The sequence below is a fragment of the Lissotriton helveticus genome, chromosome 12 (assembly GCF_964261635.1).
Source record: "Lissotriton helveticus chromosome 12, aLisHel1.1, whole genome shotgun sequence".
Taxonomy (NCBI): domain Eukaryota; kingdom Metazoa; phylum Chordata; class Amphibia; order Caudata; family Salamandridae; genus Lissotriton; species Lissotriton helveticus.
Window position 1 is genome coordinate 240,961,577 of NC_136073.1, and position 16,154 is coordinate 240,977,730.

Below are 16,154 nucleotides of genomic sequence, written 5' to 3' on the forward strand. Positions count from 1 at the left end.
TGACGCTTCGTCCATCAATGTGGTGGTGACCACTGACAGAAGAGACACCCTGTCCACTGCCTGCCTGGCGGATGTTGACTGAAACCCGGCCTGTAATTATTGAACGGAAAACAGGAAGTGCTATTACAATACCACTGATAAATAAATAAAAGGTATGTACGCTGTGTGGTTCAAAAAGTGACACTTTGATTTCCCTAATAGACAGTACAATATTTTTGAAATTGCGTGCTCTGTCTGAGTCACCTTTTTAAGGATCAATAAGTATGGCCAAAATATTATAGCGGATCTTTCCCCTCAAGGTGGGTGTACTACTGTGTTTTAGAACAAAATTTGACCTTCCCAGCAATGCTCCCACCAAGACCCTTACTAAAGCCAGTCGCAAAAATGTAGAAGAACCCAATCATATCTCCAAAAACGATGCCTAGCAGAAAAATGGTTACAAAACGTACTTTGAAAGTAACAGTAGACCCAAATACAGACCGTGGATTGTATTCAAACCACTTGCCTGCAAGCAAAAGTATCCATAGCCAGCATCGCTCCAACAGTGCTCTACAACAACAGAACCGCGTTGCAATAGAACCCCCCTAAACACATGCAATCCTGCTGCTAGGGCTAACCCTAACGAACCCTAACTTACAAAAAGTGCCAAAACTGGTGTTTCCTTATGGATTTTGTCCAACAAACTTCTAGCCGGTATTAGACCTTCCCAGGAATGCCCCAGCCAAGACCCGCCAACCCACCCGCAAAAAAACACGCGGCAACACCCCCAAACAGCGAAAAAGCTAAATCTCATACTTACAATATCTCTCGGCCTTCGGTCCAAAGTAACGCGCTGTGCAGCTAGGTCATCATCAATCATCATAACTCCTGTTTTCCACCACGGATTTCCTGAAAAGCAAATGCAATCAAGATTAGACTGTCGCAGCAGTGCTTCGACAGAGACCCCGGCCGCAACCCACCCACGAACAGCAGGAAGCCCCCCAAAACGCTACATTGAGCAAGATGTCTGAAGAAATGGCAAAAAAAAGGCTTTTCCTTAAGGATTTTGTCCAAAACACTTCTATCCGGCATTAGACCTTCCCAGGAATGCCCCAGCCAAGACCCGCCAACCCACCCGCAAAAAAACACGCGGCAACACCCCCAAACAGCGAAAAAGCTAAATCTCATACTTACAATATCTCTCGGCCTTCGGTCCAAAGTAACGCGCTGTGCAGCTAGGTCATCATCAATCATCATAACTCCTGTTTTCCACCACGGATTTCCTGAAAAGCAAATGCAATCAAGATTAGACTGTCGCAGCAGTGCTTCGACAGAGACCCCGGCCGCAACCCACCCACGAACAGCAGGAAGCCCCCCAAAACGCTACATTGAGCAAGATGTCTGAAGAAATGGCAAAAAAAAGGCTGTTCCTTATGGATTTTGTCCAAAACACTTGTATCCGGTATTAGACCTTCCCAGGAATGCCCCAGGCAAGACCCGCCAACCCACCCGCAAAAAAAACCCCGACACAACACCCCCAAACAGCGGAAAAGCTAAATCTCATACTTACAATGTCTCTCGGCCTTCGGTCCAAACGCGGCGCTGTGCAGCTAGGTCGTCATCATCATCAATCATCATAACTCCTGTTTTCCACCACGGATTTCCTGAAAAGCAAATGCAATCAAGATTAGACTGTCGCAGCAGTGCTTCGACAGACACCAAAAATTACACACAAACCCCCGGAACCCCGCCAAAGAGCACCTCAAAGGCAAGCAAGTCAGCAAAAACGGCAAGAAATTTCCACCTCATATTTGGTCCAAAACACTTTTGTCCATTATTAGAGCTTCACAGCAATGGGCCCAAAACCGTCAACTCACCCGCAAAGAAGTACAACACCCCCACAAGTGCTGAGTCTTTCTTCATTGTGCGTAATCCAGCACTCTGCTTGGAGGGAAATCGCAGTCTGGAGGAGGAGGATAGAGGAGCATGTTCTTCAGAACTAGTGAACCTGAGGAATGTAGACTGCGGCACCTTCAAATCAATAAGCAAACAAGTGAAGACAGTTCTGATGATGGTCTTGTTTTTGGGATTAGGTGATTAAAGTTTGAATTAAATTAACTGTGCAAAACAAAGAAAGAGAGACACAAAGCACACAGGAATAAAAGTGAATAAGGACGAAAAAGAAAGTTCTTGATTGATTGTCTCATTTTCAGGGCTCGGTGTCAGGGAATAAGAACAAGATTTCGTCATCATACTCTGCGAATTCAGACTGGATGAGGTCAGTGGCACCGAACAGAGAAAAAATCCCCTCATCTACGTTGCTGTCCTCCTCGTCTTCATGCGGCGTGCTTTCTCGTACTTTGTAATCTGGTGGTATGAGGTGCTGATTCATCTTGATCATTGTCAGCCGCTCCACATTTTTGGGCGAGAGGCGGCTCCGTTTGGGAGTTACAATGCCACCAGCAGCACTGAAAACACGTTCAGAAGACACACTTGCGAGTGGGCAAGACAAATAGTTTATAGCCAGGTTGTAGAGCTGTGGCCACAATTGTTTTTTGCCATGCCAATACTGCAATGGCTCCTCATTAAGAAAGACCACTGTTGAGTCATTCAGATAGTCCTGCACCATCGACTCAAGGTCATCAACTGTTCCTCCACTTTGCTTACTTTTTGCTGTGCTGGCTGTGACATTTTTTCGAGAACCATACCCCATCAAACTTAGCCAATCCTCCTCCCCAGCCACTGTTAGTGTTGTCATTGTGTGTGGTGCAGATGATCCAGTTGCCGGTGTCTTTAACGGCTGAGAGGTCACTTGTGCCCCAGCCACAGGTGCAGAAGTGGATTCTTGTGACTGCGGATGGCCTGCTGATGCTGATGCTGATGTACTGGCTTCTCCTTCAATAACCTGCCGTTCTTTTTCAAACCTCTTGGCTGACCAGGCTAACCAATGTTTGTACTTTTGAACATCTGCATCAGCGAAAGGAAAGAATGCGTTGTCTGCCAGCGCCTTTTTGTAGCGTGGATCCAGAATAGTAGCACAAATGTAATGCTGATCTGAGTTGATGTTTTTAAGACGTTCATCACCACGTAGGCGATGTAATAATTTCTCAGACAAAATGAAATGTTTTTTTTTTTTTCATCTTTTTGAAACTCAGAAGAAACCGCCATCAGTTGGTGCTCCAGTATGCACAACAATGGGATAGCTTTTCCCAAATTACAGTCCTCCTGGCTGACTGCACGCGTGAAGAACTCAAAAGGACGAAGCCTGTCTGTCAGGCTTTTAACTATGGCCCATTGCGCCTTACTCATCCGCAGGTCCTCCTTCTGAGATGTAGCCTCTGTCAAGAAATAGTGATCGAGTACCGTATACTGCTCATACAGACGCTCAAGCATGTAGAAGGTTGAGTTCCAACGTGTTGCCACCTCCTGGATGAGTGCTTTCACTGGCATTCCACGTTCAAGTAGCAGTCTCCGCAGATGCTTCCGGGCCTTAAAAGAATGGCTGAAATGGTTGCACATTTTGCGGCAGGTGGCCATTACCTCGAACGCTGGACTCTCTTTATCACTCAAGAATTTTTGAACTACCAGGTTGATACAGTGCGCCAAACACGGCACTCTAACATGGTCACCCTTCGACATGGCCTTAACTACATTGGCGCCATTATCCGTGGAAACATAACCAATCTTGCGTTTTAGGGGGGATAGCATTGTCAAGACCTTTTTGTCAAACTCTTCCAAAAGGTTTTCTGCTGTGTGACTTTTCTCCAAGCCAAACATGGCTAGTGTTGCATGTTTCCGAGCAGCTTTGAAAACTTGGTCCGGGTCAACACCTGCGTTTAGCTTTGCTATAACACCTGAAAAAGAGACCCAGTGTGCAGTGATGCACATGTAATCATCGCCTGGGCCACTGGTCCACATGTCTGTTGTCAGATGTATTGTGTGAACAGCACTCTTCTGCAAAGCTGCCCCAATCGCCTGCAGCACATCTTCATGTAGTGCTGGAACCGCAACTCTGGCAAAATAGAACCGGCTCGGAACCTTCCATTTAGGGCAGAGCGTTGCAACTAATTCAAGAAAACCTACCGCTTCTACAAAAGAAAAAGGTAGAAGGTCCACAGCTAGCATTTTAGCCAGCTTAGTGTTATACAGACGCGTCAGTGGGTGGTTGCGTTCATATGGCACGTCTGAAGTAAGCATTGTTCTAATGTTGGCCTGGACCAAGCATTTACGGGCTGATAATGACTTCGTTGACCCAATTTTGCTCGCTGGTGAACTTTTGTGCGTTGGTGTCTCACTCGCTCCAACACTCTTAGTGTGCCTCACATTGGGTGTGCTGCTGACAGGGGTACTGGGTGTAAGGGAAGTGTTTGACACGTCTTCTTCCTGCTCGTCAACATCAGATGAAACATCAACGTTTCCTTGATTTTGGCCTTTCTTGATCGCAGCTAGGTGCGCAAACCATTGGACAGCGTGCTTTCTCTCAAGATGACCACTCTGGCCGCCGGTACCATAGTTGGTACCTGACTTACCACGACTAACTGCAAGCTTACAAAGGGTACAAATGGCAAACTTTGGATTTTTGGGACAAACAGTAAAGAAGTCCCAAACTGGGGACTTGAAGTGTCTGTGGGACCTGGAGGAGGCGGCGATACTGGTGGTGGTGGTCATGAAGCTAATGCCAGATGAAGTGGAGGATCTGGATTGCCCAACTTTTGTACGTTTTCCACTTTCACCGCCACTAATTAAGGTCGAGGTTGACGCAGGTCTCTTCTTGCCAGAAAGAAATATGGAAGCGGGACGAGTTGGTGTACTACTTAACTCCAATGATTGTGGTGTTTCCACTGCCTCCTCATCGACAACATCATCATCATCATCATCACGCGCAGCAGCTCTTCGGGCTAGGGTCAAAATGTCTGTTTGCTGCATGCCCGCTGGGGCTGCAGTGACCTTTATGATGACTGGGTCGTCGTTGGCAGAGTCTTCATCAGCAGCAGTATCCGCCACTTCTTGTTGAGCCTCATCACACTCCATAAGTCTGAGACTTTGGACGAGCTTCCTTTTACGCTTAAGTACCTTTGTTGGATCATGGTGTGCCTCACTCTCAGACGGCTGTGGTGCTGGTTCCCAAGTTTGATCCGTATCATCAGAAGGAGGTGTGCTTGAAGAGGATGTAGACACCACCCTTGATCTCTTCCTTGCTAGGGTTGTGGAAGACAATGAAGGATCAGCAGGAGGAGTGGCTTCCTCAAATGATACCTCGCCTTGATTGTCGATTTCCTGATGTGCCCCTACTTCGGGAGGAACAACTATTGTGGGCACTTGTGACCCTCCATGCACCTCTGCTTGCGCATCTCCTTGCGCTGCCTCTCCTTCCACATGTACTTGGGCTTGTACTTGCACATGTGATTGTTGTTGCGGCTGTGGTTGTTCAACACTCGTCAGATGAGCTACAACAACCTGTGTTGATTGAGGGACATTGCTGCTGCTTTCTTGCGATGAGCCAACATCACTGGTCGATGGTGATTGAACAACTATACTGGCTGCCTCTGCAGCACTCAAGGGCTTGGACTTAAGTTGGCGTGGTGGTGGTGGTGGCACTGAGCCCAATGGAGCGGGGGTGCTGCTGCCAGCTTGGTCCCCAGCAGATCCCGCTGCTGCTGCTGCAGGCATACTTTTTTTTTTACTCCCAAAAAAAGGGGCGGGCGGCACACCAGTCTCCTTGGTAACTTGCTTCTTCTGCTACTTACTGGCACCTTTCTTGCTAGAGGAGCTACGGGTTACTTTTTTTGGGGCCATCCTCTTCAGAGCAGGTCAGCAGGCAGCAGTTGCACGAGTTGCAGAGGGTTCTGTGTCCAGACGTGACGTCGCGTGACGTTATGCTGCACACACCGCTGCAGGACTTCTTCCTGGCACTGGTGGTTCTCTTGAGTCTTCTTGTGCACCTAAAAGCAATGGAAGACAGAGGAACATCAGTTCAGTTATACACCCCAAAAAATCGACAAAACACAGAAAAATGAGCACAATCCCATGCCCTCCTTGATGTTTACATTGAAGACACCCCACAGAAAGACTACGGACATGCAAGTATGCAACACTCACTACCCCTGGGCATAATGGATGAAAAGTAGGCAAAATAAGTGCAGGCCTCAGACACTGCCTCTCCTCAAAATGGCCCACTTACACCCCAAGCACATGTTGCCTGTACCAGCCAGCACTCAAGATGGCCACCACCACCACCCACATGGCCAGTCCACATCAACAGTACACCCCCAAAAAACAGAAAAACAGCCAGAAATCACCACAATCCAATGCCATCCATGATGTTTACATCAAAGAGAGTGAGACCACACCACAGGCACACTCAGTCCATGCACCACCACCACCCCTGGGCAAGCAAAAGGCCACACCAGCAGCCCCCCAAAAACGACAAAAAACAATAAAATAGGCACAATCCCAGCCCATCCATGGCCTCAATTATGTTTAAATTCAAGAAGACACCCCACAGAAAGACTAGGCCCATGCAACACTCACCACCCCTGGGCAAAGGGCCACACCAGCAGGCCCAAAAAAACGATAAAAAACAATAAAATCTGCACAATCCCAGCCCATCCATGGCCTCAATAGAGTTTAAATTCAAGAAGACACCCCTCAGAAACACTAGGCCCATGCAACACTCACTACCCCTGGGCATAAGGGATGAAAAGTAGGCAAAATAAGTGCAGGCCTCAGACACTGCCTCTCCTCAAAATGGCCCCCTTACACCCCAAGCACATGTTGCCTGTACCAGCCAGCACTCAAGATGGCCACCACCACCACCCACATTGCCAGTCCACATCAACAGTACACCCCCAAAAAACAGAAAAACAGCCAGAAATCACCACAATCCAATGCCATCCATGATGTTTACATCAAAGAGAGTGAGACCACACCACAGGCACACTCAGTCCATGCACCACCACCACCCCTGGGCAAGCAAAAGGCCACACCAGCAGCCCCCCAAAAACGACAAAAAACAATAAAATAAGCACAATCCCAGCCCATCCATGGCCTCAATTATGTTTAAATTCAAGAAGACACCCCACAGAAAGACTAGGCCCATGCAACACTCACCACCCCTGGGCAAAGGGCCACACCAGCAGGCCCAAAAAAACGACAAAAAACAATAAAATCTGCACAATCCCAGCCCATCCATGGCCTCAATGGTGTTTAAATTCAAGAAGACACCCCTCAGAAACACTAGGCCCATGCAACACTCACTACCCCTGGGCATAAGGGATGAAAAGTAGGCAAAATAAGTGCAGGCCTCAGACACTGCCTCTCCTCAAAATGGCCCCCTTACACCCCAAGCACATGTTGCCTGTACCAGCCAGCACTCAAGATGGCCACCACCACCACCCACATGGCCAGTCCACATCAACAGTACACCCCCAAAAAACAGAAAAACAGCCAGAAATCACCACAATCCAATGCCATCCATGATGTTTACATCAAAGAGAGTGAGACCACACCACAGGCACACTCAGTCCATGCACCACCATCACCCCTGGGCAAGCAAAAGGCCACACCAGCAGCCCCCCAAAAACGACAAAAAACAATAAAATAAGCACAATCCCAGCCCATCCATGGCCTCAATTATGTTTAAATTCAAGAAGACACCCCACAGAAAGACTAGGCCCATGCAACACTCACCACCCCTGGGCAAAGGGCCACAGCAGCAGGCCCAAAAAAACGACAAAAAACAATAAAATCTGCACAATCCCAGCCCATCCATGGCCTCAATGGTGTTTAAATTCAAGAAGACACCCCTCAGAAACACTAGGCCCATGCAACACTCACTACCCCTGGGCATAAGGGATGAAAAGTAGGCAAAATAAGTGCAGGCCTCAGACACTGCCTCTCCTCAAAATGGCCCCCTTACACCCCAAGCACATGTTGCCTGTACCAGCCAGCACTCAAGATGGCCACCACCACCACCCACATGGCCAGTCCACATCAACAGTACACCCCCAAAAAACAGAAAAACAGCCAGAAATCACCACAATCCAATGCCATCCATGATGTTTACATCAAAGAGAGTGAGACCACACCACAGGCACACTCAGTCCATGCACCACCATCACCCCTGGGCAAGCAAAAGGCCACACCAGCAGCCCCCCAAAAACGACAAAAAACAATAAAATAAGCACAATCCCAGCCCATCCATGGCCTCAATTATGTTTAAATTCAAGAAGACACCCCACAGAAAGACTAGGCCCATGCAACACTCACCACCCCTGGGCAAAGGGCCACAGCAGCAGGCCCAAAAAAACGACAAAAAACAATAAAATCTGCACAATCCCAGCCCATCCATGGCCTCAATGGTGTTTAAATTCAAGAAGACACCCCTCAGAAACACTAGGCCCATGCAACACTCACTACCCCTGGGCATAAGGGATGAAAAGTAGGCAAAATAAGTGCAGGCCTCAGACACTGCCTCTCCTCAAAATGGCCCCCTTACACCCCAAGCACATGTTGCCTGTACCAGCCAGCACTCAAGATGGCCACCACCACCACCCACATGGCCAGTCCACATCAACAGTACACCCCCAAAAAACAGAAAAACAGCCAGAAATCACCACAATCCAATGCCATCCATGATGTTTACATCAAAGAGAGTGAGACCACACCACAGGCACACTCAGTCCATGCACCACCACCACCCCTGGGCAAGCAAAAGGCCACACCAGCAGCCCCCCAAAAACGACAAAAAACAATAAAATAAGCACAATCCCAGCCCATCCATGGCCTCAATTATGTTTAAATTCAAGAAGACACCCCACAGAAAGACTAGGCCCATGCAACACTCACCACCCCTGGGCAAAGGGCCACACCAGCAGGCCCAAAAGAACGACAAAAAACAATAAAATCTGCACAATCCCAGCCCATCCATGGCCTCAATGGTGTTTAAATTCAACAAAACAGTTGTATCATGCACCCATAACCAACCCTGGTCCTACTGGATACTGTGGCTACCCACAATATAATTTATTTAATTTTCTGAAAAAGTTCAAAAATTGTACTTGCAGCAACTGTAATGCCCCAAACAAACTTACTTGTGAAAGTTGATTTCTAATCCAAAAGTGATCCAAAGACAGTCAAAAAGGCCTCAAATCCAAATATCCAGCAGCACCCACAAAAAGTAATCCTTCCAGCTCCAGATCCAAATGAAAGTGACCAGGAGATGGACAAAGCACTGGGAGGAGCCTGCTGGACAGGAACAGGAAGTTGGAGACTGTGGGGCACTTCCTTACTCCCCCCCCCCCAAAATGGACTCCTTGCAAAAAAAAAGGCCATGCAAATGTCAACCTGAGGAGTGATTCTGATAAAAATCATAATTTTCTGAAGGTTTATCCTGTTTGCTGGTGATTTTCTTGTGCGAAATTGCAAAATCTCTATTTCGCAAGTGCGAGATTGTTCCTTTCCGCCGCAACTACGTGTTCGCAATTGCGAACTCTCGCGAGGTGTGCTGTGCAAGGTGGCAAGCCGCGAGTACGTATTCGCGGGCGACAAACTCCCGCGGGAACACGCAGCAAGATCTAAAATGGCGCGTCACTCGCAAAGAAAAACAACTCGGCAAACGCTAATATGACGGAAAGTGAACGCCGTGCACCACGCCGCGCGCCGCAACCAAGCAAAAAATCCGCCGCGAGCGGATTCACGGATTTTCGACAAATTCGCGAGCGTTCGCGGATTGCGGATTTGCCGAAAATCCGAAAAATCCGCGAGCGGAGCGGATTTTACGCCCATGCTTACTGGCATGCATCAAGTCTCTTTATCCAAACGGTTTCTCTTTGAAGAAGTCTTTTTCTGTTATCCATGCCTGGTCTCAACGGATCAATCTCCAAAACAAGGAACCGCAGTTGGCTAACATTATGGTGGTGTGCGGTAAAATGAGCCGCAAGGGGTGCTTTGATGGTCTTGTTCCTTATGGTGCTCTTATGTTCAGTCAAACGAACTTTTAATTTCCTTTCAGTTTTACCGACGTAGGGTAACCCGCAGGGACATTTAAGTAAATACACAACATTTTTAGAATCACAAGTTGCGTTGGTCAAAAGTTGGATAGTTTTTCCAGATGATGGATGATTGATGGAATTCCCTGTGATGATATTGTTGCAGTGACTGCAATTTAGACAAGGTTTGGTGTCAGTGTAGCGGGTAGAGGAGTCGGTTGGTCGAGTCTCCAAAATATTCTTAATATTTTTCGCTCTCTGGTAGGCAAACAGTGGTCTATGGTTGAAAATGCCTTGGAAATCCGGTTCATATTGAATCATGTCCCAGTTCTTTAAGATGATGTTTTTGATGGCAGTACTTTTGGTAGAGTATTTGGACACAAAGGCCGGTCTCTGGTTGCTGGTAGGTTTAATGTGAGGAGTCAACAAATCTTGGCGATTCTTATTGGAAATGCGTGATTTGGCTGCCAGCAAAGTGGATTCAGGATATCAACGATCTCTGTATTTCTGTAGGATCTTTTGCTCAGACAGCTCGTACGCCTCAGGTTCCGAACAGATTCTTTTGGCCCTTAACAGCTGCGAGTAAGGTAGATGCCTTTTCAAAGAAGATGGATGACAACTGGTGAAAAATAGGGCATTGTTTCTGTCAGTATCTTTCACAAACAAGTCCGTGACTAGTTTGTTGTCCAGTAAAGTGACCCGGACGTACAGGAAGGGTAGACTGGTGGTGCTGATGGTATGAGTGAATTGTATATGATCATCAAGATTGTTGATATACATCAGAAACTCGGAATTTTTTTCTGGTTGACAAATCCAAATTAAAAAAATGTTGTCAATGTATCGCCACAGGGTGAGAATGTTATTGATCCATTTGTTGTTGCTCAAGATGTGATCCAATTCCATGCGATGCATGAAGAGGTTAGCGTAGCTAGGCGCTGCACAGTTACCCATTGATGTGCCAACGAGCTGCAGATAATAATCATTGTTCCATGAGAAATAGCTGTGGTAGAGTGTGAATTGTATGAGTTCGAGTATAAGAATTTTCAAGTCGTCGTCGATGGGATGGGTCAATAGAAAGGATTCAATTGCTTCAATACCCCTATTGTGTGGTATCGATGTGTACAAGGCACATACGCCGATGGTAACCAGGGTATATGTGTTGTCAGGCTCCAAGGTCACTTGCTGAAGACGGTTTAAAAAATCAGTAGTGTCACGTAAGTAAGTGGACATGTTCTTGTCAATGTTCTGAAGGTAAAGGTCAATAAATTTCCCTGTTGGTTAGTGAATGGAATTCTTGGTCGATACGATGGGGCGGAATGGTGGTTGATGTAGATTCTTGTGAATCTTGGGTAGCATGTGAATGCTGGGACATTTGGGATGAGCTTGTGTTAAGTACTTGTGATCTTTGTCGGTAATGGTGCCCATAGTAACTGCTTTATCCAGAATGGTTTTCAGAACCTTGGAAAACGACTCAGTGGGGTCATGCGTTAACTTCATGTACAAGTCAGTATCATGGACGTGTTCAGTCACGCTCTTGTTGTAATAATCACTGTCCATTACAACCAATGCTCCCCCTTTGTCTGCTTTGCAACACACAATGTTGGGATTGCATGCGATTTGATCCAACGCTCTGGATTCCCTACGATTGAAGTTGTTGCGTATGTGAACTGGTTTTTTGAAACAGTCTTTGATGGAGTTCATGGTGATGGTTTCATATGTGTCGAAGATCTTGTGGCTCACCGGGGCCAAGAAAGTACTCTTGCTTCTCAAATCTTTGCAAGTATGAGTCACAGGGGTGACCGTAGGGGGATATACATTAGTGAAAAAGTGACGCAGTCTCAAATTTCGCATGAATTTGTATAGACTCACTTCGATTTCCAATTCAGTGGCATTGTATGTAAGAACGAATGAGGTACCTCGTTCAAGTGTAGACAGTTGGGAGTTAGTTAAGGTGCTTTTAGAAATGTTAAGGACTAAAGTCTTTTGCTCCTGGTAGCCTGGGCTATAGATGTTGTGGTTTATTTTGCGGCTTCTGCTCCTCCGGGTTCGACGGTGATGGCGGGGCCTTTCTCTAAAAAAGAGACACCAGATGTTGAAGCGATGGTTTGCAAGATGTTTTCAGTGGGCTTAGAAGGTACAACGTTTCTAGGTGGTCTTTCATGAGGAGTCTCTCCCCTTTGTGAAGTAGAGCCATCGGTAGAGCTACCTTCATCTGATGAGGGATTATTAAAGGGTCTTTGTTGTCTCCGTTGGGCATAAACTTCGGCCCAACTGTACACCTCCCCCAACTTGTAGTCCATGGTGTCACGTTTGTATTTCCTAATCTTTCTGTCATTTATTTCCTTTGTATATTTATCCAATTGGATGTTAATGTCCGCTAAAGCCTTTTCCAATTCTTCTTTATGCATATTATTGTCCAAATTACGTTGGATTTGTGCAATTTCTTTCTCCAAGTCATCAATGACTTTCGAAAGTTCCTCTAAGATTAATAGAATTAAATCGAGTGAGCAACGGTTGAGGATGGTGTACCATCGTTCCGTAAATTTTGGGTTGTTCCTGCAGAGGGTAGGCTTCAAGGCAATACATAAACCTCTTGGGATACGTTGATCTTTGTGGTATCTAATGAGGGTTCCGGCATGTAGGCGTTGATTAATGATTCTTTTGGAGGTGTAAAGTAATTGTCTTAGCATGCTGGGGTTAGAAAATGTGCTTGTGGAGTACGGATTTTATGAATATTGAATTGTGTATACAATTTTTCAACGTAGTCACTATGATTTAATATGTGACTCTCAAAATAAATCCTACTCATAATGGAGCATTGATAAACAGTGTATTTTCATTTTCGACTTTGCCAAAACTCATTGAATTTTTCTTGAAGAAGTCACCTTCTCTAACTGGAGTGCCACAGGAAACAGTGCAGGAGGTTCCTGCACTCCCCCATTTATATTGTTGAAATCCGGAGCCCCCATTGGCCAGGAGGGACTTTTCCTGGGCACCCGAAGATACATGTACGATCCCATTTAAGTTGACCTTGCTGAATTTGTACAGAGGGTGTGCCGCCATCCCATTCTACTCAGCTTATTTTCAAATTCAATCTTCACAAGCCGGACAAACCTATAATTGAAAGCATAACCCATGTAATGAAGAAACATAAAAAACGAAACAGTAACAGATACTGAACAAGATAAAGCACGTGCAAGGAAACTAAAAAGTTAACAATGTCCTGAACATTGATTGGCAATCTCAGATAAAAGATCGATCAGGGAAATTGGCTTTGCGAGGTCAGTTTCAGGTGAAGAGGTCAGTTTCTTACACTTCATTTCAGAGTCAAAGAGAAACCTAGTTAATGTATACATGAACTAAGAAGGCCAGGCCACTTCGTTCGCCAGGTTACCTTTACAGGCCTGCGTGAGGGCAACACAAAATGGTGGCACAGAACGAAATGGAGTCAGACTCGATAATTACAGAACCTCACCATCAGACTGGCCCCAGTCCTGCAGGGTGAGCAGCCATCACAACGCGGGCATTACCACGCGCTGCCATTACGACGTTGCTTTTACAACGCAAGTCGTTTCAACGACTTGCACTGGAGGGCGTTGTTGGAAAAGGAATAGTTTAATTTTCTGTTCCAACACCTTCCCTACTGTAACGTGGGCTGGAGTTGGAATAGAAAATTAAACTATTCCACTATGATGAATTGATGCTTTTTAATTTCATGAATGGATGCTTTTATGATCTGTTTTCACAAGAGATCGAATAAAGAGATTGATTATGATTATGAGATGTCATCAGTGATGTCACAGACCATGTCATGAGTGATTTAATATATGATGACATAAGCAGTGCATTGTGGGGGTGTAAGTTATAGTTTGCTCAGGTAACTATAACTGATGAATGTCTATGGTTTTGTACGAGTGAAGTCTGAGCCTAACTATAATGTCCCTGTAATCTTTGTTTTTTTCAGTGAATTTCTAAGATTTTTTAAACTCTATTTCCTAACTATATTGTCTCGGTAACCTTTGGTTTCTTAAGTGAATTTCTATGGGTTTTTAACTACTTAGGTCAAGCTGAATCCCAAATGGCTGCCAATACTTCCTGGTTTGAAGTGTTGGCAGCCAATAAGGTCTCAAAACGCAATCGGGAGTGTTCGCGGAGCATCCGCGTCCCTATGTATACGAATATTGATTTTGGTTAATATCTCTAAAACTAATGAACGGATTTACACCACATACATAAAGGCACTTCCCTGACCAATATCTATCTTTCTGCCAAATTTTGTGTAATTCCATTCAGCAGTTCGGGCTCTAGCTATGTGTAAAATTCCTATGGGAATTAACATTGGAAACACAAATATGCAGCAAAGAAGTATTTCTTCTACGTCGTCCAACTGTTTGGTGTATTTGTACCAGCAATTGTGGTACAGGAAATAGCTTGACAAAGGCTGAACGCCGAAACGCGTCGCCCTTTGGTTAGTGCACAATACATTTTTGTGCTTCTTCTGGTGTGCCGCATCTCGTTATTTTGGTCATTTGGGCAGATTACTGTGGTTCTGAAAATCTGGATTTGTGTAATTATTCTGGACTCGAGACTAAAAACTTCGTCGAAACATGACGAATTTGGTATCAAAAGACCGAGAATGACGAGTACATCGTGTACATATATTTTCAGCATATTCGAGTGACGATTTCCCTTCCAAATCGTCATTTACAGTCTGAACCCTTGGCTTCCATTTATGTGTTGCCCGTTACATAGGCCTTAATCCAGTTGAATTCAACTCCACAAGGACACACACTCCTTAATCGACTTTTCCATGACCTGTACAAGTTGGAACCATTGCCCCAGGCTGAACTCGTTAGGTCAGCTCCCCTCCCAGTGGCCGAAGCAAGATATCATCTAGGCTCAACAAACCATAAAACCATTTCAGCGCGCACACCTGCCATATCTCGCTCACATCTATCTTCACTCTTTCGCTCCATTTGCTTTATGGTGGGGAGGTGCCCGGTTTTATTAGGGGTCCAGTGATATCTGATGAAATGTTGGGCCTTGCCAAATGATTTGTTGTAGGCAGCACAAAGTGAAATATGGACATGTCATCATGACTCTGCTTTCTCTTTGTACTAAAAGTATGTTAACGATTTACTTCACAACCAAGAATGTTTTGCCTGGAGCCCAAAATTGTGTATAAGAAGAGAAGCCTGACTTTGCAAAAGTGTGCAGTCTCCTGAGAATATACCCGTATTGTACTTCTAGGACACTTGTTACCTTGGTTGCAGCCAATAAACAAATCTTTGACTTCACCTAGAAGACTCTGAGTTTCTGTAGGTCTGGATCAGGAAGAACCCGAGGTCTCTGGGTGTTGATTCCCTGACACCGCTGGGTTACCGGTTCTGTGCCGGTTCTTAAAAACCCAGTACCTCAGTTGGCGCCCAACGTTTGGGGCGATTCCAGTGGTACCAGTCAGCCAGAAGATCGTGAGGAGCTTCGTGTGGAAATTCCGGAGGACGGCCAACCACCTCATCGACCCCTGCATGTCGACATGGTCCGAAGGTCTTTGCTGCGAGGTTCCCCGCTTCCTGACGGCTACAAGGACTGCTGCCCTGGCTATCGCCCTGATTTGGACCCTTGAAGTCTTTGGTAGAGCGAAACACTGAGACGAGTCTTCTGGTGACGTCATCGATATTTCAGTTAAGTATAAGTGGAGCGTCTCCCAGTCCTTAGTTGGACTTAGTTTTGGTATCTTTGGGATACAAAGGTTTGTGTTGGTACTTGCAAGCACCAAAACCGAAGGACTCGTGTATTCACAAGAAATATCGTAATCGATAATCCTTTGAAGTTTGGAACTAGACTAGAGAGCGAAGATGCCTGGTCTTAGACTTGGGAATTTGTTTTGTCTTGGTGGTAATAATAGGGACTCCCGATTGGAGGACTCATGCCCGGTTCTTCCAGTTGGAACTCCGACTTACAAGCTATATGTGAAACATGGGGTAGGCCCCATCACCTACAACGAAGTATGGATTAAATACACCAGGAAAGATGGTGTTCTAAAATGGCCCCAATATGGTAGCTTTGATTCCGAAATCTTAGACAACCTTAAAGTTAAACTCTTTAAAAAGAAAGCCCGGCCGGCGATGTTTGACTCTTTTCGCCTATGGCGTAAAGAAGCCAAACAAAAAGAAATTAAATTAG